This window comes from Urocampus carinirostris, chromosome 1, assembly GCF_059441175.1.
Source record: "Urocampus carinirostris isolate Australia breed hairy pipefish chromosome 1, RoL_Ucar_1.0, whole genome shotgun sequence".
Lineage (NCBI taxonomy): Eukaryota > Metazoa > Chordata > Actinopteri > Syngnathiformes > Syngnathidae > Urocampus > Urocampus carinirostris.
In genome coordinates this window covers 6,620,490-6,643,982 of record NC_142349.1, presented here as the reverse complement: position 1 = coordinate 6,643,982, position 23,493 = coordinate 6,620,490, and the positions used below count along the sequence as shown (strand labels likewise).

The following is a 23,493-nucleotide window of genomic DNA, read 5'->3' as shown; positions in this document are numbered from 1 at the left end:
GAGAAGGTACTGCACATGAGGTAATCCCCCTTCCAGGATGACCAGGCTGCAACGGATGTTGCAAGAATGAGTAATGCACAGATATTGTCAAAGTAGTTTTGAAACACTCAGGATTAAAGCAAAGTGAGAGATTATTTCCCTTTCTTATGCACCAAATTTGATAAAATGCAATACGGCTAGCTTAGAAGTGTTTTTTTTATTTTTTTGGACACATTTTTTATACTGCTGTCAACATTACTGACAGTCCAAATATTATTATTTTATGACAGAGGTCGCGGGCCATTAAAATCTTTATCACGAGCCATAACTGGCCCCCAGGCTGGACTTTGGACATGCCTGTTCCAGGTGGTGTTCTGATTACCTGCTGGGATTGAGGCCTTGAGTCTTCTCACACTACCTGCAGGATTGAATCTGTAGAAAGGACTGGTGTGAAACTGGTGCCTTGGGAATTTTCCACAAACTTCTGCTTTTCGCCCCTTTGTCAGCCATATTGAGAGTAGACTTGTGAAAAAATGACAGCCTTGTTCTCTACTCACAAGCCCAGAACATTCAGTTTAATTTATTTGTTTTATCGTAATAGAATCCTCAAAATGCTCACTCAGCGCTCGTTTTTACCGCTCTCATTTTGCAACCCGGATGTTGATCCGAACACGCGGAGGAAGAAAATGTCCTTCCTCCTTCTAAACACGGAATTTCAGAGCCCTTGAGATTCGTAACAGTTACACAACTTTCCAGAACGGCGACAATTATAAAACCTTTGGCAAAGAGGATTCACGCTGGTAAGGCTTTTTCCTCTGCGGTGACTTCGGATCTTCCCCTCCAATTACTTACTAAAGGCGGTGACTGATGAGTGCTTTTTTTTCTTTTCACCTACACGTGGCCCTCGTTTATAAAATTCTCACAGATGTGAAAGATGATGGGGGCCATCTCTCCTAGGTTTCTTTTTTGATGGTGATCAATCAAGGGAGGGGAAAGCGAGTGATTGCCAAAGAGCTTGGAATTCATCAAAGGTTTCCTTCCGTGCAGTGCATCAAAGCTTCTGTAGTGGCATGATGCAACGTTGTACCTCGCTTGGGTTGGAATGGGACATGGGGTCCGCATCCCGACCGGTGTCAACATTAGAGTTACTGCAACTGCTGAATGAATTCACAACCACTCGATCGAAGAATGGCCCAAATATGCACTATAAGGCCCGCTAGTATCTAAGGCGCACCCCCCAAAAATAGTATTTTTTCAAATCATTTTCATACGTAAGGCACACACGACTATACGGCACACGGATTTAAGACTATTGTAAGAGCTACCATGTACAGTATAACTATTGGGCTCTTAATACACTTCCGTTATATATCAATGCAACGATTGTTCAGTCCAAGTGTTGCTGACCTAAATCGCATAACATTGTATGGAACGAGAATCAAACCCAGGTAGCTGTGGTGAGAGGGGTTTGGGGTTTTTAAGGGTTATTGTTCTATCTTCGTTATTCATTATCTATTATCCGTTATCGGTCAGTTCATAATACGCTACAAAGCCTAGGAGCCGGGACACTTACTGAGAGCACGAACACTTTAACACAAGATCACCAATGGCACAGATGACACACAAAAAGGCATTAGACCTTATCTCATTATCACACTATTTTTACTCATGGTGCCAGAAACACTGATGTGGCTAGTGCATTCTGATAGGTTAAACAGTCTCTCCTCTTCCGAACCAACGACTAATGCTATTCAACCTCTTTTACGTATACACATTGAACCACAACGTTATTGACGCACAGGTGAAGAAGTGGAGAGACTGTTTGAAATATCAGAATGCACTACGTATATCAGTGTAGAAGTGGAGAGACTGTTTGAACTACCAGAATGCACTACGTAGATCAGTGTCAGTGTTTCTGGCACTGTGAGTAAACAATAGTGTGATAATGAGATAAGTGCTAATGCCTTTTCGTATGTCGTTTCCACAAAGTAGCATATAACTCGCGGGCCTTTTGTGTTCATGGTGCGTTGCCGGCGGGTAATTACGGTAGCATGGGAGCTTTCGTGACAAGTGCTGAAGTGGCGCTGCACCTTGTGCTGATTTTCCCCAGCCATACAGCGTTTTCTCTCACATTAACAAAAATAATGTTCCCTCCCATTCACAGCAAAAAGTATACAATTTCTTTCTTTCCCCGCCATGTTTAAGTATGCAGAAATCAATTTAGACTCCTTCGTTATGCTCAAGATCGAGGCTGCGATTGTCATGCGCATTCACCTCTGCCCCGTGTTACGTCAGAGTTCTCAAATGATCAAACGCTGCTATTTTGATTTACTTTTAGGTTTTTAGGTTTTTTATACTTTTTATCTTTGATTTATATCTCTGTAAATGTAATAAAAAAAATCATAACACCAATTATCCATATTTTAGACATTGATATTTTGTGGTTAAGTCTATTTTTAGAACGAGCCTGCGGATTGTCATCGTGCATTGTGTTCTGCATTCGTGGCGGGCGTCGGCTTCTCCACGGACACGGGGTTGGCGACCCCTACTCTGGAATCCCCCTGGTAGATACCAAGTACAGACGCTCCCATACATACGACGATTCGATTTATAAAAAACCGTAGATGCCAACATTTTTTGGGGGATGTCGAAATATATCCGGACATTGTAAGTTAGATTTTACTGTAGTGCTTCTTTCCACCACGTGGCGCTGTGGGAGCTCACCCAGCATCCACCCCGAAGAAGAAATCCGCTTCCTCTTCCTAGTTCACGTGGCCATATCCCTAGCACGCTAAGAACTTTGACATTTTTATTGTTTTATTGTCTCTTGCATTCATTCAATATGGTTGGTGTGAAGTGTAATGAAGAGGCGAGCCGTTTCTTTTGAAATGAAAGTGGAATAAGAAAGAAGAAGAAAAATTTACTTTTATTGTCATTCTTTGTAACCATGCACAAAGAACGAAATGTCGATACACCTGACCCGTACAGTTAAACTGTAGCAAGCCGATGCAGCCGCAGCCAAACAGAGCGCCGCCATTTTAGATCCAACTGTTGAGTCATTAGGTGACCAAACCCCCCAATTCCAACCCTTAATGCCGAGCGCCAAGCAGGGAGGCAATGAGTACCATTGTTGTAAGTCTTAGGTATGACTCGGACGAGGCTTGAACCAGCGACCTCAGTCTCGGAGCGGGCGCCCTACGATCTAGGCTACTGAGCTTGATGTGGTTGAGAAAATTGTTGGATCGTTCTTTTTTCCGTCTACTTTCTACCACGGAGGAGGAAGTCGCCTAACTTTTCCAAAACTTAGTTAAACTTAACTTTACAGTATTTATCTTTATAGGTAATTTAAGTCATGTTTTTTTGGAAAACTCCTAATCACAAGGAGTCAAACAAAATATAGCAGTGAAGCTACCTACGAACAAATTCAACTTACGAACGATAGTACGGAACCTATCTCGTTTGTAAGTAGGGCAGCGTCTTTATATCAGTATTTGCTGATCCTTTGCAGAAAGGCAAATTTAGTAGTAAATTCATTTAATATTTTTACATTTATCGATGTGGGGTTGATACAAAGTTATAGTAATGTCACGTACCAGGACAGGAAACAGGAATGAGAACCCAATCACGTAACGTTACTCACAATTTATTGGGGAGAGAAGGAAAGAGCGCACACTCGATCCGGGGATCGATGGTCGCAGAAGTACTGTATTTCCCGCACTATAGGGTTATAGGGCGCACCTCCAAAAAATATTTTTTGGTCCTATATCTTCCATAGATAAGGCGCACCGGATTATAAGGCGCTACAATGGGAATGTCGATAAAACTGTCAGATGATTCAGTCAAACTGATTACCCCCTTAACATTCCCAAAGCTTGCAAAGAAGCAAATACGTGTCATAGACACGTGCGGATGCGGTGTCCGTACAATGTCACTCAAATGCATCATTTCAAATATCATTCGAAAGGTTAACGTCTTGGGGTTCAAGAAATGCCATCCATTCCTTAGTTTCTATTTTCTTTTTCGCTCGCAACTTTACTGTGCATATGACAATAAACACTTGGAATTGAGTTTAATTCACTCAACTCATCAATGCAACATCAAGATCGTTCTAAAACAAGATACCGGGAAAATATAAAGCCGCATAGCTCACCTAAGTTCTCACGTTCAATAATGATACGCAATCATGGTCTTCTTACAACCGTGAGTGTAGTAAATCCAGGAGAGTAAAATGTTTACAAATACAGACTAATGAAACATGTTTCTTTATGGCGTAGTTTAGCAAGCTTGCTATTCAGTCATCTTTTTTGTCCATTTGCAGGGTTTGTTTTGGCCCTCTAGCCTATCCGAGGCTCCGAATAACTTCAGCCAATAGCGATCGATTTAACGGATGATTGACACATCTTTTTCGGCCAATTGCAGGGTTTGTTTTGGCCCTCTAGCCAATCCGAGGCTCCGAATAATTTCAGCCAATAGCGATCGATTGGACTGATGATTGACACATCTTTTTCGGCCAATTGCAGGGTTTGTTTCGGCCCTCTAGCTATCCGAGGCTCCGGATAACTTTAGCCAATAGCGATCGATTCAAATGATGATTGACACATTGGTTAGCCAATGAAACGCCGGTATATAAATCCCAGCATACACCGCGGACTACTCCACGTTTGGGGGGAAATCGAGTCGGCGGCTGTTGAGTAAGTTGCGGGACCTTGCGATTTAATTTTGAGCCATATATAAGGCGCACTGTATTATAAGGCGCTTGGTCAGCTTTTAAAAAAAAAATTAACACTTTTAGGTGCGCCTTATAGTGCGGAAAATACGGTAGATCAAAATCAGAACTAAGGAGTGGTCAAAATCAAACTGATCGGGCCGTAAATAAAACAGGATCAAAAACACAGGCAAATTCACAGGACTTGGCATGTCACACAAAGTCTAGCAGGAATTTCGCAGACGCTCTGACACCAGGCAACTCGCGAGACCGCGTTTAAGTAGTCCAGCAGCAATCTGTCAACGCGTTTCAGCTGGTGTCACTGGGCGCCATCGGGCGCCGGGGCAACCGTGACAGAACCTGGCGCCACACGGCAGGGACCAATTGGGCGCCATGGCAACCATGACATGTAATATTTTGGAAGTACAGTTATCCCTCATTATAACGCTGTTTTTTTTTTTACTGTCTCGCCAGATTTTTATCAGGCATTGAATGAAATCATGGAGAATTAAAATATACATTTGTGCCAGCCCTAGTGGAGGTGAAAAAAGGAGGGCAGGCATACTGTCATTTAAGAGACACAGTTGAGAGGAGCATTGTTTTCAGTCAGCTGGGGCCATTTTCAGCTCGTGTCGCCGTACGTCACGGTCTGATTATTTTCAGTCTCATGCTGCTTGTTGACTTTCATGCGTACCTGAGAAATGAGCTATAATCAAAGCCTTGTCTGCATTTCCCCTGAGAGAAGAGAGTGCACGTCCTGTACTTACTACCTGTTGGTGGTCCGCCTTGCAAACATTACTGAATCAGATTGGTAGAGATCAAAGTTGGGCGTGTTGTTTAAAAAAAAAATAAAAAAATCTTTAGTTACTTTTTACTTCATTTTAAAAGTAATTGCGTTACAATCCAGATTAATGATATCCAAAAGTAGTGTATTACTTTGATATTTAAGGTAAGATTAGGCCTAAAAAAATCCAGCCCGACCCAGCCTGACCTGTGGTCATAAAAGCCCGAACCTGACAAATTAACTTGATTTGAGGTGCTTTGCATACTGTGACGCCAGAGTGTGCGCTTCAGCAGTGAAGTACCTTTTTTGGCTCAAGTACGTGTGGCGCCGAAATGCAGCACCAGGGTGCGGCTTTGGCTTTACTTTAGGCTTGGTGCCTCAAATCAAGTGTGCACTTCGGCGCCGAAGTGCAGCGCTGTAGTTTACACTTTGGCCCATAAACCCGTACCTCAGCACTGAAGTACGTGTGCCACTGAGGTGCAGTGCACGGGTGTGTTACCCAAGTAAAAGTACAGTTACTTTAGAATAATGTCACTCAAGTACAAGTAAAAAGTGGTCATCCAAAAAATTACTCGAGTAAACGTAAGCAGAAGAAGAAAACAAAAAGAAGATCTTACCTCTAACTGACATTGAAGCTGTCCCTCTGAAACTGCTTAAGTCTCAACATATAAAATAAATGAAAGAAAACGTGTACACCAACCCAGTGTTCATTTTACCTCTGAAACGTGATGGGTCCCGGGGACTTGCATGCTCAAAAATCTATGGGTCCCAACAGAGATCTATGGGTCCCCAAAATTTGGTGTGCTCCATGCCCTTACAAACTGTCGTATTTTCCCTTACAAATTACAAAAACATCTCTTTTTTTTCCAACATGTTTATTTATGTAGTTTAACATGTTATATTGTACATGTGTTTCCTTATATCATATATATTGTTAATGAACATTTTGTTGTGAGACACTGAGTTGCTCGACATGAATGAGGTTTATTATAAAAAAGTTCAAAAATGAAGTCGCTTGGACGTTCACTGTAGAAGGAAAAAGTACATGCAAATATAATTAAGTAGAATAATACATTTTCTTATTCAAATTACTAATTTATGTTCTGCATTAAATTATTGTTGGTAATCCACTGATTAAAAGGGATCACCACAAACCTGTCTTTTTTTATTTTCTCCTTTTATACTTCCTTTTTTTCTTAACTTCTTTATACTACATAATCATTCGTAATATAATGCATCAAAGCAAGTGAGCCGTTTGAGAGCCGTGTCTTTAATGAGTTGTGCCGAAAAAGCCGGTTCTCTAAAAAGAGACGGACTTTCACTACACAACTCGAACTCGAGATCGCCGTGCAGACGAAAACTCGAACCGCGAGACAAAAACAACAATGGCGGATCTGCCTGACGAAAAGTTTGGAGTGCGGTAAATCTTTGTTAAAAAATTATAATGGCAATTTCGTGTCAAAAAAGTTGCGTCCTGGGGACGCACGTTGATTTGACACGATGCGTCCCCAGCAAAAATAATGTGTCTAGGACGCAGGGACGCGGGCAAACGAGAACACTGCCAACCTGTGGAAGCCATTAACCCATATTTTTTCTTGGCTTGTGCAATCTGGTGAACTTGCAAACGAACACCTGGCTGAGACATTCCATATAAATTTTGTCTTTTGTCATCAAATCTCTCGAATATTTCCTTCTCATTTTCTGCGTAATGTCCTACACATTTTTGTTTTTGTTATATTCACCAGGCTTGATATACAGACGCTACTCTACTTTTAAATGAAATAGGTTCCGGAAGATCGCTTGTAAGTTGAATTTGTTAGTAAGTTACTTCAGTGCTATATTTTGTATGGAATGCACGTTTAAGGTTTATATAAGTATGTTTAAGGCTTGTATAAGTATCCTGTATTGTTTTGTACTTTGAAATAAACATTTGATAAAATAATATGCTCTATAAAGATAAATAAAGTTAAGTTTAACTTACTCTTGGAAGATGGGCTTCAAGAGTTAGGTTACTTCCTCCATCGTGGTAGAAAGTGGCCCAAAAAAAAGCGATCCAACCATTTTCTCAACTGCATCAAGCTTTCTTATTCCACTTTCATTTCAAAAGAAACGGCTCGCCTCTTCTTTCACTTTACAACAACCACATTGAATGGATACACGAGATAATTAATAATACAAATGTCAAAATTCCTAACGCGCTGGAGATACAGTGTAGTATGTTTACACACGAACTGGGGCTCTGACAGGAAGAGGAATCCGGTGGATGCTGGGTGAGCTCTCACTGCGCCACACGCTGTTAGCGTCGGAAAGAAGCACTACAGTCTAGTCCTGTACTCGGAAAAAGGTGCACAATACAAAATCTAACTTAAAGCAATGTATTTTTCGACATCTCAAAATTTTTTTTTGCATCTATCGTTTTACATAACTCCAATGTTCGTAAGTAGGGGAGCGTTTGCAAAAATAATTTTACAAATAAATAGACCCAAATTGATCAATCTATTACTCTAAATTATTTGCTCATGTTTGCCCCATTGATTTAGTTCTTCATGCATAAGCCACCCCTCAACACACACACACAGACACACACTGCTTTCTATTCGTTACTGGTGACACACAACCAAATATGTGCATATAAGCTGACCCCCTGATTCGATTATTTTATTTTATAGCTGTAAATACAGCTAAAATGTAAGTATATACGGTAGGGAGAATATCAGAATATCAATAGGGAAAAATTATGCATTCTTGTTGTATGTGCTTGAAACAACACCACCGTAACTGTATTCATTTGAAATTTGTTGGTAGATTCAAACATGCCCACCTTTTGTGCTAATTCTGCATTGTGTTGCTGGTGAATATAGTGGTTGAATATTTCTTCATAAGCAAAGGTAGAACTGTTAAGAACTGACTCCATTATTCAGTAAACGTCTGATTTGAAAACGTAGCATAGTAACACACCGTGCTGTAACGAAAGTGTAGTTCAACTGTTTCATGAATAACACGTTATAATACTCATTACCGAGAAAAGTGATTGCGTTCCTTCGTAATGCATTACTTCCAATAATTGTAGAGACAAATTCATCTCTGAGTCCGGTCACTTGTTCGAATGGGCGAGATGAAAGAGGACTTTGGCGTAAAAGTACAGCATCTTCCTTCACGGGAGAGCGCTATTGACAAAAAAATATCAGCAGGAGGCTGAGGGCCTAGTGTTCGTGTCCGAGTGCAAATGTGTGTCTTTTAAGCGTATTTACAGTTTTGTCCCACTGCGCCGAACATGAAAGGGCCGGAAAGACACATAATGACAGCGCAGGGAAGCTTATAGCACTTATGGGTGAATTCCATTCGGTGGCACAGAATGAAGAATAGAATCGGCAAGCTAAAGTGACAACATTCTGGAGGACCTTTTTTGATGTAAGGTTGTATTTAAGCCAGGAATTGAGTTCTACCTTTATTTATGAATGCTGCTCTTAACAGTTTTCAGCAACCTTATTGGAAATATCTTATCAAGTTTGAGTATTAGACTCACTTGGATTAAACTATTGAGTGGGTTGATTGCATTTTTAATAAAAGGCGGATTTTAAAAATAGCACTACGGATTGCTATAACACTGAACTTGTTAACTTTTTATTATTATTCTTTGTAGTCTCCGTGTTGCTTACCAATAAAGTGATTAGGGATTTCAGATAAGAGAACTATTTAAACGGGATGAATGGGGAGGTTTCCGATCACGGTTCACTGATCCCTGTGTTGTCGGGCCACCACGGAGGACACAACTCTGGATAGCTTTCTCCAGTGCTTATGGTTCCTGGCCTGTTTTTGGGTTGTGACCAAGTTGGCACCAGTCCATTCCTTGATGTTATCGGCCCAGTTCTTTTTTAGCTTTTCTCTCTTCCTGCCCACCTTCCATGGACTGTGTATCTTTGAGACAATCTTGGTCAGTCCTGTGATGATCATCATCATCTGATAAAGATTTAGTAACCCTAAAAATATTGATTTTCTTACAAAATTATGTAAAAATACATTTTAAAGGCCTATTTTGTACTTCAAAGTAAGTAATTGCCGGTAAATGTAAATATAAAATCCAAAATCTATGGTGATATTTATTCTTGAGTTTTCAAGTTGTACCTATTACTGTGCTGATCGTCTGCAGTTGCTGAGTGAGGCGCGCGGTTTTTTTTGCCTCATGGCAGAGGGCGGCAGTGAGTTCAAGGATTTTGCTTGATTTATTTATCAATTTTAACGAGTGTTGACATGTTTTTGACAGTAAAGAATTGAATTTCTATTCATGTATATATATATATATATATATATATATATATATATATATATATATATATATATATATATATATATATATATATATATATATATATATATATATATATATATATATATATATATATATATATATATATATATATATATTTATATATATAAGCCATTTTGGATTAAATTGAAGTGAATGGAAGTAAATTGAATCAAACCAAATTGGAATAGTAATTAAATACACTTTTAATAAACAAAATAAATCAAATGCAGGTGATCCATATTCAGGTTTAAGCTGAAACCATTGCAAAAACCTATGTCGGGAAAGGGTGGGTGGATCCATCCAATTATCGATATTACCGGTACTAAAGCGAGTACTTGTATTGGATCAATACTATTGTCTTCTGATCGTTATTTTGCTCCTCCACCAATTTCATCTCACCCAGCGCCCTCAGCCCCTTTCTGAGTACCGTATTTTCCGCACTATAGGGCGCACCTAAAAGTCTTAATTTTTTTCAAAAGCTGACCATGCGCCTTATAATACAGTGCGCCTTATATATGGCTCAATATTAAATCGCAAGGTCTCGCAAATTACACAACAGCCGCCGACTCGATTTTCCCCCGAACGTGGAGTAGTCCGCGGTGTATGCTGGGATTTATATACCGGCGTTTCATTGGTTAACCAATGTGTCAATCATCATTTGAATCGATCGCTATTGGCTAAAGTTATTCGGAGCCTCGGATAGGCTAGAGGGCCGAAACAAACCCTGCAATTGGCCGAAAAAGATGTGTCAATAATTAGTCAAATCGATCGCTATTGGTTGAAGTTATTCGGAGCCTCGGATTGGCTAGAGGGCCAAAACAAACCCTGCAATTGGCCGAAAAAGATGTGTCAATCATCTGTTAAATCAATCGCTAATGGCTGAAGTTATTCGGAGCCTCGGATTGGCTAGAGCGCCAAAACAAACCCTGCAATTGACCGAAAAAGATGACTGAATAGCAAGCTTGCTAAACTTCGCCATAAAGAAACATGTTTCATTAGTCTGTATTTGTAAACATTTTACTCTCCTGGATTTACTACACTCACGGTTGTAAGAAGACCATGATTGCGTATCATTATTGAACGTGAGAACTTAGGTGAGCTATGCGGCTTTATATTTTCCCGGTTCACCGCATCCGCACGTGTCTATGACACATATTTGCTTCTTTGCAAGCTTTAGGAATGTTAAGGGGGTAATCAGTTTGACTGAATCATCTGACAGTTTTATCGACATTCCCATTGTAGCGCCTTATAATCCGGTGCGCCTTATCTATGGAAGATATAGGACCAAAAACTATTTTTTGGGGGTGCGCCCTTTAACCCGGTGCGCCCTATAGTGCGGAAAATACGGTATATGCCTTAGTGTGTGACTGATGGGCAAACCTTTAGCACCTTCCCTATTTGGCCACAGGTTGCATCCTGCCTACCAGGCAGAAAAGATGGCCAAAACAATGTGCCCACCTCTACCAGAAGAGGCAAACAGGAAGCGCAGCATAGTGTGGACATTTGTTTTCAGCTACAGAAAAGGACAATGCAAGTTCTGTGGTAAAGTTGTCTGCTACTGTGGCAACACCACCCATTTACATAAACATGCAACCAAAAATATAAACATAATACTGTTTCTGAACAAAAACCTGTAAATCTGTTGTCAATAAGACAACAGAGCCAATCATAGACAATTGATACTTTATGTTCCTGATTTTATTTTCAAAATATTGTGCAAAGGAAGGAACTTTGGATGGATGGATGGATGGATTAATACCAAAAATGCCAGTATTACCCACCCCTAATGTCGGGTTCTGTTGTGACCGAGGAAGAGGATCGTATATAAGATCGCGACACAAAACTAGGTTTTGAGAAAATAAAAATAAGATATAGACTGTTTTTCAGTCTTCAATCATCAAGGTAAACAATTCTGCATTATTGCTGCGCTCCCAGTTACAAAGATTTTCGAACACTAATTAAACCCAAACCGATCAAAATGAGAACGCAAAACGACGCAGAATAAAATCTCACATAATTGAACGACTCAAGCACTATGGCGTCGAGACCATGATTACCGGATTTAAAAAAAAGCTTGGCATTGTGGCAGCGAGCAAGCCTGAGAGATAATGAAACAAAGCACTGAAACTCCCTAAAAATCTCTGACATCAAATCTTAAACCGGGCCTTTCTTTTGCTATTTAGTTGCAATTCCTAAATCCCGTTTACATGTAAAATGTAAGATGAATTCAGGGCAAATGAAAATTTGCTATAGAATGCATCCACTGTCCTTTAAGCTTCAGTTCAACAGTGGTGACGCATTGCGCCCCCGCCCCATCCACACTTCCTTTACATTGATGTTTCACTTTAAATAAAAATGTTGGGATTAGTTTGCAAAAAAGCAAAGTGGTTTATAAATTCATTCAGGTAATTTTTCTGAAAATGAGAAGCTGTGGGTATAACTCGGAATCATCTGGCAAATCAAATTGCAGGGCAAGTACCAAGTACACCATTTTTCAAATTCTCAATTTAAACGCACTGCAGACGGAAATCAAGTATTGCAAGCTGATATCTGTCTTTTTACCTGCACACACTGAACTTATGGCCTGATTTGCAAGTTAATTGGTCCCAATTCTAAGCCCTGCCTAACTAATTATCATGGAGGTAGCGTTCACATAAGAATTTTGCCGACCGCACAAACTTTCGTATAAAAAAAAACGGTCCTCAAAGTTTCATCCTTTGGGCTGCAACTATACCGCGGGCGGTGTGTTTGAGACCGGTGACTCAACCTGAACAGCATCTGACAAATTGCATAGACATTAAAGGGACAGTTTGTAATATTAAGTGCCTTCTGGTGGTACGAAAAAATTCCCTTAAAAAAAAAGATTGATTTGAATATTAGGAGAAAAAAATGAACTATCATACCTATAATATTTTTTTTTTATAAGAAAAAAGTTGTAGGTTGAGAAATTTGTATTTCTTTGACATAGTGAAGTCCCTACTAAGGTAGCCACCACGTTTGTCTGGCATCATGCTGCTACGCTGTGCTCTGTGGCACTGGTTTTTGTCCGCATTAGACAATACACCTCCAACTAGTGGTCAAATATTAACCACTGGGGTTTTAAAGTGGTAGATGACATTTGAATTGAGCTATTTTTGGCCAAAATGCTCCCTTTTTCAAAGCATGCCATTATTGCAAAAAATCACTGAGACCTCAAGCACTCGAAATGTATTTTCTCGGAATTCAAAAGCAGTTCCAAGCCCTTTCTTTCTGGTAATTATATTGCACTCCTTTTATATTTTCAGGCCCTGGAGAGTCATCAGAGAGGACGGCAGAGGTGTGCAAGTGATATACATGTAAGCTTCATTTACTTACATTTTAATTTCTATAAAGGGGTGACTGCAGTCTATTTTCAAAGCACCTTTTCCTTCACCTTTTTCTCTAAAACTGATGTGTGGTTTCCAATTCCTTTGATTCACCATGTTCCCATTCAAAATACAAATGCATTTCAGTGTCAATGTTGAGGTTTTTGTGGGTTTAACTGAGCTTTGTGTGCAACAAACATTTGGCACTGTGGAAAAACGTTTGTAAGCATTTCAAATATGAACATTACACCCTTGCACAGTATTTAGAATCATTTTTGGGTGAGTTTCTCAGAGTGTTTGATTTTTGTTGTTGGTTGCCAGTCATTTTGTGAGCTGTTATGCATGCCTGAGGTGGGTTTTCTACGTAGGTGTGTGCAGGGGCTGCTGGTTATGTTCATCCGCACAGTTGCATGTTATCACGTCAACCACATATATATTCGCTTGTGTGTTTTGGGGGATTTTCCAAAGAAGCCTCCAGCGTCAGCTTCCACCTCTGACACCCAAATACCTTCAGAATTGTGTATATGCTTTTGTTGATTGGCCTTCTTTACAAAGGTGATTTGTTAATTCTTGTGCCACCGAGCTTTCCCGACAGGACACAGATTCGGCCGGAGTTGTTTGTAGGAGTCTCTGTCAAGCTGACTTTGAGGCACAATTCATCGCTCTACCACGATGTTGAACAGATTCTGTTCGTGCTTACAACACTCATATTAAAAATTCCGTATTGATTCCCACTTACCCAGTGAAATATTTGGTACTGTTTTCGATAATAAAAAAAGATTAACATTTTATGACGGAATATAATTTTCATCAGTATAAAAAAGAGTCGCGAATAATTGGTCAAAATGATTGCCTCCTTATATCATCTTTTAAAGTCTAATGCATAGTTTGTGGTGTCCTTTGAAATTAAATGCTCTCTCTCTCTCTCTCTCTCTCTCTTTGCTCACGGGGTCCCCAACTCCAGGCCTGGCTCCAGAAGGGGGCCTCGCTGTGCCTAGCTGCTAAAATCTTACTTTTATCGTTGGTGAAAAAAAAGCAGCTAGACAGAGAATGTAATGGTGATTTCAGCCATAAGATGGCACCAGAGAGAAGAATATCTCAAAGTTACAGACACCACCTTTAAATACGACTTCTAACAGACATTAACTAAATTATTGGTAAATAGGGTTTCTATGGATGCTTGAAATCCTTGAAAGTGCTTGATTTTTATGGGATGTAAGATATGACTTTGTGTTAATCATACATGTTTCAAAATTAATTTGATTTTAGGGTTTATTTATAGACAAATCACAAAATAAATAGAATATTTACATGTAGTTATCTGCATGTATTATAATTTATAGATGCAAATGAGAAGAATTGGATAGGCTTACATTCTTTTTTCCTTGTGTATTAGTGATGTATCTGATTTGGGGGGGCAGTAGCTGGTCCTAGGATCGAGGACCTCAGGTTGGAATCAGATTTGATTTCCGGCTCCTCCGTGTTGTATGTCAAAGTGTCCTTGGGCAAAACACAAAATCCCTAAAGCCCCAGATAAGCAGGTAGTTACCGTGCATGGCTGACGCTGCTATCGGTTTGTTAGTGTGTGTAAAAGGGAACGTGTGAAGCACATTGTAAAGCACTTTGGGAGGTCTTCATTGAGTTTAAATTGCTTTACAAAATGCAGAACATATCATTTAAGACTATCAGCATAGCCAAAAAAATCACATAAATCCTTTTTTTCCCTCCTTGCCTGTCCTCTCGACCCAATTTTATAATACAATGCGGACCGTGAATGAAAAGTTTTGCCAACCCCTCCTTTGCAAAACTGAAAACACAGTTTTTGAAACAAATACCATTTACAGGATATGCGGCGGGCCCCTTAAAAAGGCTCAGTAGGCTGAAAATGGCCTTCGAGTTGCAGTTAGGAACGCCAATGTTCTGATGTCTCTAAAGGCCGCAAGGATTAGTGGACGTAGCCGACAAAAATCGATAATATACTCATGTCTCCAGACACATTTTTTCAACAGAGAGGCATCGCTACATGAATACAGTCTCTGCTAAGAGTCGTGCATGTCAACAACCAATGGCAACTCTGCCTGGAGCGATAACATATACATAAGAAAACAAATACAAAACGAATAAAGTTTTGGAGCATTTTAGCCTGCATACGGCCAATGAAAAGACAAAAAAACTGCTAAATGAATAAAATAGAAAAACAGTTGCAAAGCTTGCTAAGAATACCATCTGTATTATGGCGCTCTATCGGTGACGCACATTTTAGGATCACGTTCGACTGTTGAAGGAAACAATCTGATTTGCCTTGGTAAGTTCCAAGTAAGGTTCAAGCCAATACAGTTTTGATGACATACAGTTTGCATTCTATAGGCGTATATTTCGCTATAAAAGAGACCTCTGACAAACGATTTTAAATTGAAATGCTTGCTGTCGCAAGAACAAACATCGTTTTTTAAAACAGTATGATTACAAACTGTTGAGAATCGTGAAGTGCTTTTGTTCAAGACTTTGGAGTTGACCACTGAATATTACATCCTATTTGTTTTATTTACTGTTCTACTGCTGCTAAAGGATAAAAAATGTTTACTAGATTTTTATTTATCATTAATTTGCCCGTCCCTAAAAATGCATAAAGGTTTATTTATGAATTTATGTCTCTCCTGACAGAGCACATTGCCTAGTTGGTTTTAGATAGGGCATTTTATTTAATTTTTGTACAAATCCGGAGTGTGTTCAATAAAGTATGTTACTGCACTCATTTTCCTGTGTTCCTTATCATTTGCCACATATTTAAATCAAATTCATGTTTAATTTGATGAAAAAAAATAATAGTTGCCCGGTTGTCTGGACTTTCAAAATACGGATGCTGCCCAACTTACCAACAAGAAAGGTTCCGGAAGATCGTTCTTCATTGAATGTGTTGATTGAGCGCTATATTTTGTATAGAATGTATTTTTATGGTTTCTATAAGTATGTTTAAGGCTTGTATAAGAAACCTGTATTGTTTTTAAACTGAAAAATAGACGTTTAATAAAATAATATGCTCTATAAGGTTACAAAGCAGGCTGAATGATAAAGCATGGTACTGAAAAACAAAGCTACACATTAGCGTAACTCGAATGGTAAGTAGGGGAGCGTCTGTAGTCGTTAGTTGCAGCCTTAACATCTCGTGATGCAGTTTCTTGCTCCGATAAAGTTTAGTCATGTAATGACTTCCCAAAATCCTTTGCCACAAAGCCAGCAAAACTGTCTGCGCCTTTGAGTTATCAGTTTGCTTTAAATGAAATAGCTCCGATAAATGTGTACACTTGTAAACAGACCCACATGTGACTTCTTTTAATGTCTGTTTTAAGTGTAGCTACACAGTAACCGCACATGCCACGTTTGCCTCATCTCCCCCCCTTTGCCTTGCGGCTTTAGTGTTTAGCTCAAGCTGATGCAGCAGTTTAGAAAAAAAAAGGCAGGAAAGGGTCAAAATCGCCCCAGCAAAAACATAGAAATGATGGCACGGATGAGTTCTCAGCACGATGCAGATGTTCACATCAGTGTGTGCGAGAGGGCGAAAAAGCATAGATGGAACTCTGTGACTAATGTTAAAACTCTTCTTATAACGCCTCGTAAAATGGATGAAAACGCAAATTCGCCGCATGCTGTACGGGGTTTGGGGAGACGGTCGGCACTCATTTTGCTTCATCTGTGTGACTCCTGATAGCGGCGACAAGACACGGGGGCTACTATCTTCTCAAACCGGTCTTCAATCCCTGTAAAAAGGCTGCCGGACATGTTGTGAAGTGAAACAGTTAAAAGGCTCTTTTACAACTGATTTGCTGATATCGCTACCGAGCTGATGAAGTGTCAAGCGTGCCGCAGTGGAATAAAAACGCAGGAGTGGAAGGATTGCTTGTTTGCTTGCTTGTTCCCTGCCCAATTCAAGTTATACATTTCCGGTAAGAATGTTTCAACAGAAAATCGATGATTTGACAACTAATTCTTTTTGAATTTCCTCCCCAACTATTTTAATTATCGAATAAATTAAATACATTTCCCAAATTCTCACGTCCTTGGTCTTTTTCGAAGCAGATATGGGACGATTTATTTTTAATGTAGACCTATTTCTTGAAAATAAACCAATTTTCTGATAATGGAAGCTTCTTAGGTCAAAGTGTGTTTATCATTAGTTTTTAAAGATACAGTGTGTTGTGTTTCTACCACTAGATGTCACTGTAACCCGTAGTGCAAGTGGAAAAAGTGCTTCAAAGCACAAGAAGATTACAAACTACTGAGACTCAAAGTGACCAAACCGCGCGATGACTGTACATATGAGTCCAACCCTAATTTTATGTAATGTTTTTATTTTAAAGTACAGTAATTCCTCATTTATCGTGGGGTAACCTTCCAAAAAGAACCCATTATAGGCAAAATCCGTGAAGTATAAACCATTATTTTTTACATTAATTATACAACTAAATACTCTGTTACAATGGTCAGAAACCATCAGGCCACGAACCGATTCCACGCAACGGCTTGTTGGGAGTCGGGCCGCACAGAAGCAATAGGTTAACTTATCTCAGAAAAGAAGTTAATTTTTGCCAATAAACTACTTTTTTTAACCCACTAAAGAACGTAAAATGTAGGTGCACATTATAATAGATTGTTATGGAGGTAGATTACAGTACATGGGAAAAGGCATTAGATTTATAAAGTAAAGTAATTATATACAAAAAAGGTGGGGTGCATCGTTTGAGGTTAAAAAGTTGAAAGGAGAATACTTTCTATAATAAGTATGTATTAACAATGCCTTTATATATATATTTTTTTACCACAGCACCTATCTACTTTCATCTTACTTATAGCAACACTGTTATGGATGTGCAAACATTAGGAAGCAAGTTTAGATGAGACGGGTGATTGTTGCAGACAGATTTTACTCTCTGCGTTTTTTGTTTGTGTAGCATGTAAATGGTGAAAGTAAGAAAAGGCCATACGCCAAGCCAATCCCCCAAAAAGATGAAAGAAGAAGAGTTGATTCGAGCGCGTCTCAGAAATGCATGAAGTTGGAAATGCCACAAGGAGCTTGATCTAGACTGCAATGAGGACTTAAAACCAGTAGATAGCATCAACAAGTAGAAAACATTCTAAATTCCGGATAGCACCTTAAACAAAAGCTTGAGCCAGGAATTGTGATTGTTCTTTGATGTTAATTTAAAGTAGAGTATTTAATGAATATCTGAAGTCAAGTCATGTTTATTTGTGTAGCCCTGAATCACAAGGAGTCTCAAAGGGCTGCACGGACCACAAACTATTGCAAACGCTTCTCCCCCTGATTTTGTGAGCTCTCATGCAACATGCTCTTGAAGGGTGGCAGTGTTGCGCTTATTTCTGAAAAAAAAAAAAAAAAAAAAAAAGACTTAGAAATTACTTGCCGTGCCTCTAATGATTATAAGGCATTTCAAGCTCTTTTTTTCATGTAGATTTTTGTAGTAACTCTTAATTGCGCCCCAGGACCATACTTGATTTTCTTAGATGAATTCTTGGAAGTGTTGTCTGACCTAGTACCCTATGCAGACAAAATAATAATTACGGTGGACTTTAAGATTAACATGAATTCCCTCTCAGTTTTCTTACTGTTGCGTTTGACGCATTTGGTTTAAATCAATTAGAAGAATAGAATAGAATACAATTTACTTTTATTGTCATTCTTTGTAACCATGCACACAAAACGAAATGTCGATACACCTGACCCGTACAGTTAAACTGTAACGAGCCGATGCAGCCGCATCCAAACAGGGCGCCGCCATTTTAGACCCAACTGCTGTGTTGGGAGTCATTAGGTGACCAAACCCCCCAATTCCAACCCTTAATGCCGAGCGCCAAGCAGGGAGGCAATGAGTACCAATGTTGTAAGTCTTAGGTATGACTCGGCCGCGGCTTGAACCAGCGACCTCCCAGTCTTGGAGCGGGCGCACTACGATCTAGGCTATCGAGCTGGTAAATTGATTGATATGTCGACTTCTATTCACTAAATAAAGGTTTTATTTTTCTTCACTTGTTTTCACCATCTCTGGAGCTGTTTGGAACGCAACCCTCACGTAAAACAAGGGATTACTGTTGTAACTTTTTTTGGTTTATGCGATTCATTCATGAGTCGACAGGTGAATCGAATCTTAAAACAATGGTTTGTCTCAGGCATCTTTCTGTGTCCAGGTGTTGGCGTCTGTTTATTTTCTCACAGAGGGGCATGCTTCAGAGTATGAAGTTCATCAATACCGAAATAAATGTGTTGTGCTTCGGCTGTCATGCGCGATATTTCAGCCCCCGCCATCCACTTGAGGAGGCTTTTTGATAAATGGGCAATTAGTGGTGGAGTCCTCGTGCCTGGTGGCTGACTGATCTCTTTTTAATGGCACTCTTCTTTCTTTGATAAAAGGCAAAATGAATCATCGATATTCCAACCCCCCTGAGGATCTGGGCCGAACGTAATCGTGATTTGGTTTGTCGCAGAACATTGGTCGTTTCTGTATGTGTGAAGCACTTTAAAAGGAGAACTTTGGTGGTAATTGTGGTCAACCTCTGTTGGATGCCCGAGTTTATGATGTTTAAACTCAGTGCGGCGTTCAATCCCCTAGGGTGTGTGTTCATTATCAGGAGTCCATGTGGATGATATACCTTGATCTAATAAACGTGTCCTTGAGTCCCAGTACAGCTTTGTGTTCTTAGAGCAGTGTTTCTTAACCTTCTTTAAACTTAGTCACAAAAAATTTGGAAACACACTATCTGTCGAAAGCGTTTAAAAATATTTATTTTCAGTTTTTCTTGGTAGCTTAATCTGATATGTTGCTTACAATTTTTCCTTATCAAGTGTGGTCACAACAATTAGAATCAGCAAAACAATGTTCACATTTTTGACTTGATTTATTATTTACCAAGAAGGACCATGACAACAAGGGAGAGTTTATTGAAGCTTTAATTCCCTTTCTCTGGATGGTGAAAACTGCAACAATACAAAACATTAAGACCAGGTGCCAATATGTTTGCAAAAATAAAGTACATAGACTTTACATCTGTCCAAACCATTACACAAATCTACTTTTTATATATAGGTTAAATAATTTTAGAATCTTTAGAATCATTCATTAACATGGATGTGGATGGATTAGTCCTGTCAGACTGCTGTTTTTAACCTGAAGGTCAAAATAAACACCTCATAATAAACTTACATCTGTTTTTAGCCTTGTATTATAATTTAAACACAGTATACAGACACTCCCCTACTTGCAACCATTTGACTTACGAAAAACGGTACAAAAAAAAACAATTGGTATGTCGAAAAATATCCGGACATTGCTGTAAGTCAGATTTTGTATTGTTTACACATTTTCCTGAGTAGATGACAGTACTTTAGTGCTTCTTTCCGCCGCGTGGCTCTGTGAGAGGTCATCCAGCATCTACCCGAAGAAGAATTCCGGCTTCTACTTCCTAATTTGTGTGTAAAGATACTGTATTGAATCTCCAGCGCGCTAAGAACTTTGACATTTTTATTGTTTAATATCTCTTGCATCCATCCAATATGGTTTGTGTACAGTGTGAAGAAGAGGCGAGCTGCTTCTTTTTAAATGAAAGTGGAAAAAGAAAGCTTGATGTTGTTGGGAAAATGGTTGGATCGCTTTTTTTCGTCCAATTTCTACCACGGAAAAGGACCTCTTAAACCTCATGTTCCAAAAGTAAGTTTAAATCAACTTTATTTATCTTGTAGAGCATATTTTTTATGAAACGTTTATTTTTTTAGTACAAAACAAAATAGATTACGTATATAAACCTTAAACATACATTCCATGCAAAATATAGCACTGAAGCTACTTAAGAACAAATTCAACTCAGGAACGATCGTCCGTAAGTTGGGCAGCATCTGTATTAATAAAGAAAATCAATGGTAGTAAGGTAAACGCGGCATAGCTAACCAGCTTCATCAACACAATAAGTTACTAAATATAATGCACTACTTCATGAGCTGAAAATTACTATATAAAAAAAAAGCAATCAACTGCCACCTATACGGATGGATGTTGCAATGACTTGGCTGATAAAGATACTGAACAATGCCATGCTTTGTCTGAAAGGTAGGATTAGGCAATTTCCTGTGGCAAGGTCTCACGGCACACAAGTGTGCCCAGCACACTGGTTGAAAAACAGTTCCTTTGAGCTCCAACTCCATGCCATTGTTTTGGATCCCTGTACAGGTTTGGCATCCTCAAAGAACAGTCAAATTAGATGTGGCAAGCTTCCCCTCTGAAATCCACTCCTTAGACTTCATTCTTACACTTTTCATAAAAAAAAGTCCTGTTTCTGTGAATCATTAATGCCTCAGAAATGAAAAGGCACGAAAGAAAAGCTCAAGGAAGTGAAAGTATTTTATTCCTCCAGTGGCTACGTCTTCAGGCGTTTTAAGTATAACCGTCCAGGAGCCGTTGCACCTTCTGGAATCGCGCTTAAGAGTAACATTGAATTTGTCTGTCACAGAAGGTCACCAGCTGCTTGGCTGCAATTTCCTAAGCAAACGGAGCAGGTTTGAAATGAGGTGATTAGTGTCACGATATCCGAGCAGATGAGCTTGGAGGGCTGGAAGCGAGGGACAATAATCTCCTAATATGTCACCGCGGGAATGTCATTCTTAATTCTGCTTGTGTGCGATGCGCGGATTTGGATTTAAAAACATTCAGCGCCACTGATGGCTATTGACGCAAAAGCTTCACTTTCTCTTTATGTGAGCTTGTGAATAAGTGAAGATAGGAGACATATTATGCATTTTTGTCATTAGTTTTAATAAAAAGGTTTCTGACATTCTTCGGTCAAAACATATACTGTATTAGAAGGCGCACCGGATCATAAGGTGCAACCCTTCTAAGGAGTCTTTTGCCATATATTTTTTGTATCTAAGGCACACCGGACTATAAGGCCCATGAAATTGAGACTACAAAAAAGCTACTGTGTTTGTGCATAAACAACCATTGGCTTAAATCTAGACTTAAAACACACTTTTCTATTCTATAGTTTATAAATGACCTATGTTGATGATGTATTTGTATTATTTGTTGATGCCCTTGCACAATCCAAGGGGGATTACCTCAGATGCGGTCCGTTTTAAAGGTTTCTTCATTTTCCTCGTGCTGAGTTTTTCCTTGCTCTCATGGAGGTTTCAAATCAAGTCAAGTCACATTTATTTGTGACGCCCTTAATCTCAAGAAGTCTCAAAGGACTGTACAGGCTACAATTACACCATCCGCTTATCTTAACCAACATGCGGGCAAGGAAAGAACAGGGGATGGTGTAAAAATAGTCTCTAGTCTGTACTACTCTGTGGTCTGCCCTTTGAGACACCTTGTGATTAGGGGTATACTGTCATGAACAGGATTAGGATAAGGACCCAAGTGTGTGACGTTTCTCACACAATCCTTTTATTTTACAAGAAATGGGGAGTCATGCACGTTAGGCAGCAGTCTGGCGTGGAATGATAGGAAGCCAGAGTCCAACAAGATCGATACCGATTACCCGATATCGGACAGATGGGGTCGATATTGGACCAGACGGGACAGACAGGATTGATTTCAAAACAGGATATCGAAAATAAACAGGACAAACTAGACGGGAACAAAACTGGAAACCGATATTAAACAACGGGACAGACTGTAATGATATAAAAACAGGATATCGAAATTAAACAGGACAAACTCAAAGGGAACAAAACTGGAAACCGATATTAAACAGCACAATATAAACGGGAACAATATCGGACAGGAAAACCCAACAGGAAACAGGACCAAGTCAAAACCCTCGTCTTGCTGGGCATAGGTTCGTTGACGGATTGACCAAGGACGAGTGAGAGCACTGAGCTTAAATAGACGGAAAGACATTCTGTCAACGAGCCGCGGCTGGCGCCACACGGGCGTGGCCAATTGGGCGCAATGGCAACCGTGACATATACAAGAAAACAATAGTAAAAAAATATTTTTTCGGATGGCTCAAAAAAGATGGACACGGCAATAAATAATAAAGAATCACAAAGCACCTGTAACACTTCTTGGTAAATCATTATACGGAGCAGTTCAGTTTTATGCAAATGAGCCCCAGTTCAACCTGGCTTGCAGGCTATTTTTCTTTTTTTGTTGGTTATAATGATGGACGACGGAGCTTGACTGTGTCGAGAGTAACTCTTGTTTTGGAACACGCAAAACCTTGAAGAGAAACAAGAATCGCAATAAACACATTTTCCAATTTAGAAGTTGTAGTTAATCAAGCTACCAAATTACTCTTGTCATTTCCTCTTCTTTATTCTGTCTATTCCGGCCCTGACAAAATGGACACTACAACATTTTCTTTG

At 39.4% G+C, this 23,493-nt stretch overlaps 1 protein-coding gene across 1 annotated transcript in view; it reads left to right on the top strand.

The window, feature by feature from the left end:
• The window catches only part of cdh24b (cadherin 24, type 2b), a 314,707-nt gene that overhangs the window by 9,948 nt on the left and 281,266 nt on the right, over positions 1-23,493 (top strand). Inside the window, exon 2 of the mRNA XM_088349797.1 lies at positions 13,062-13,112. The gene's annotated coding sequence lies outside the window, so the exon portion shown is untranslated. The remainder of the gene's footprint in view (positions 1-13,061; positions 13,113-23,493) is intronic.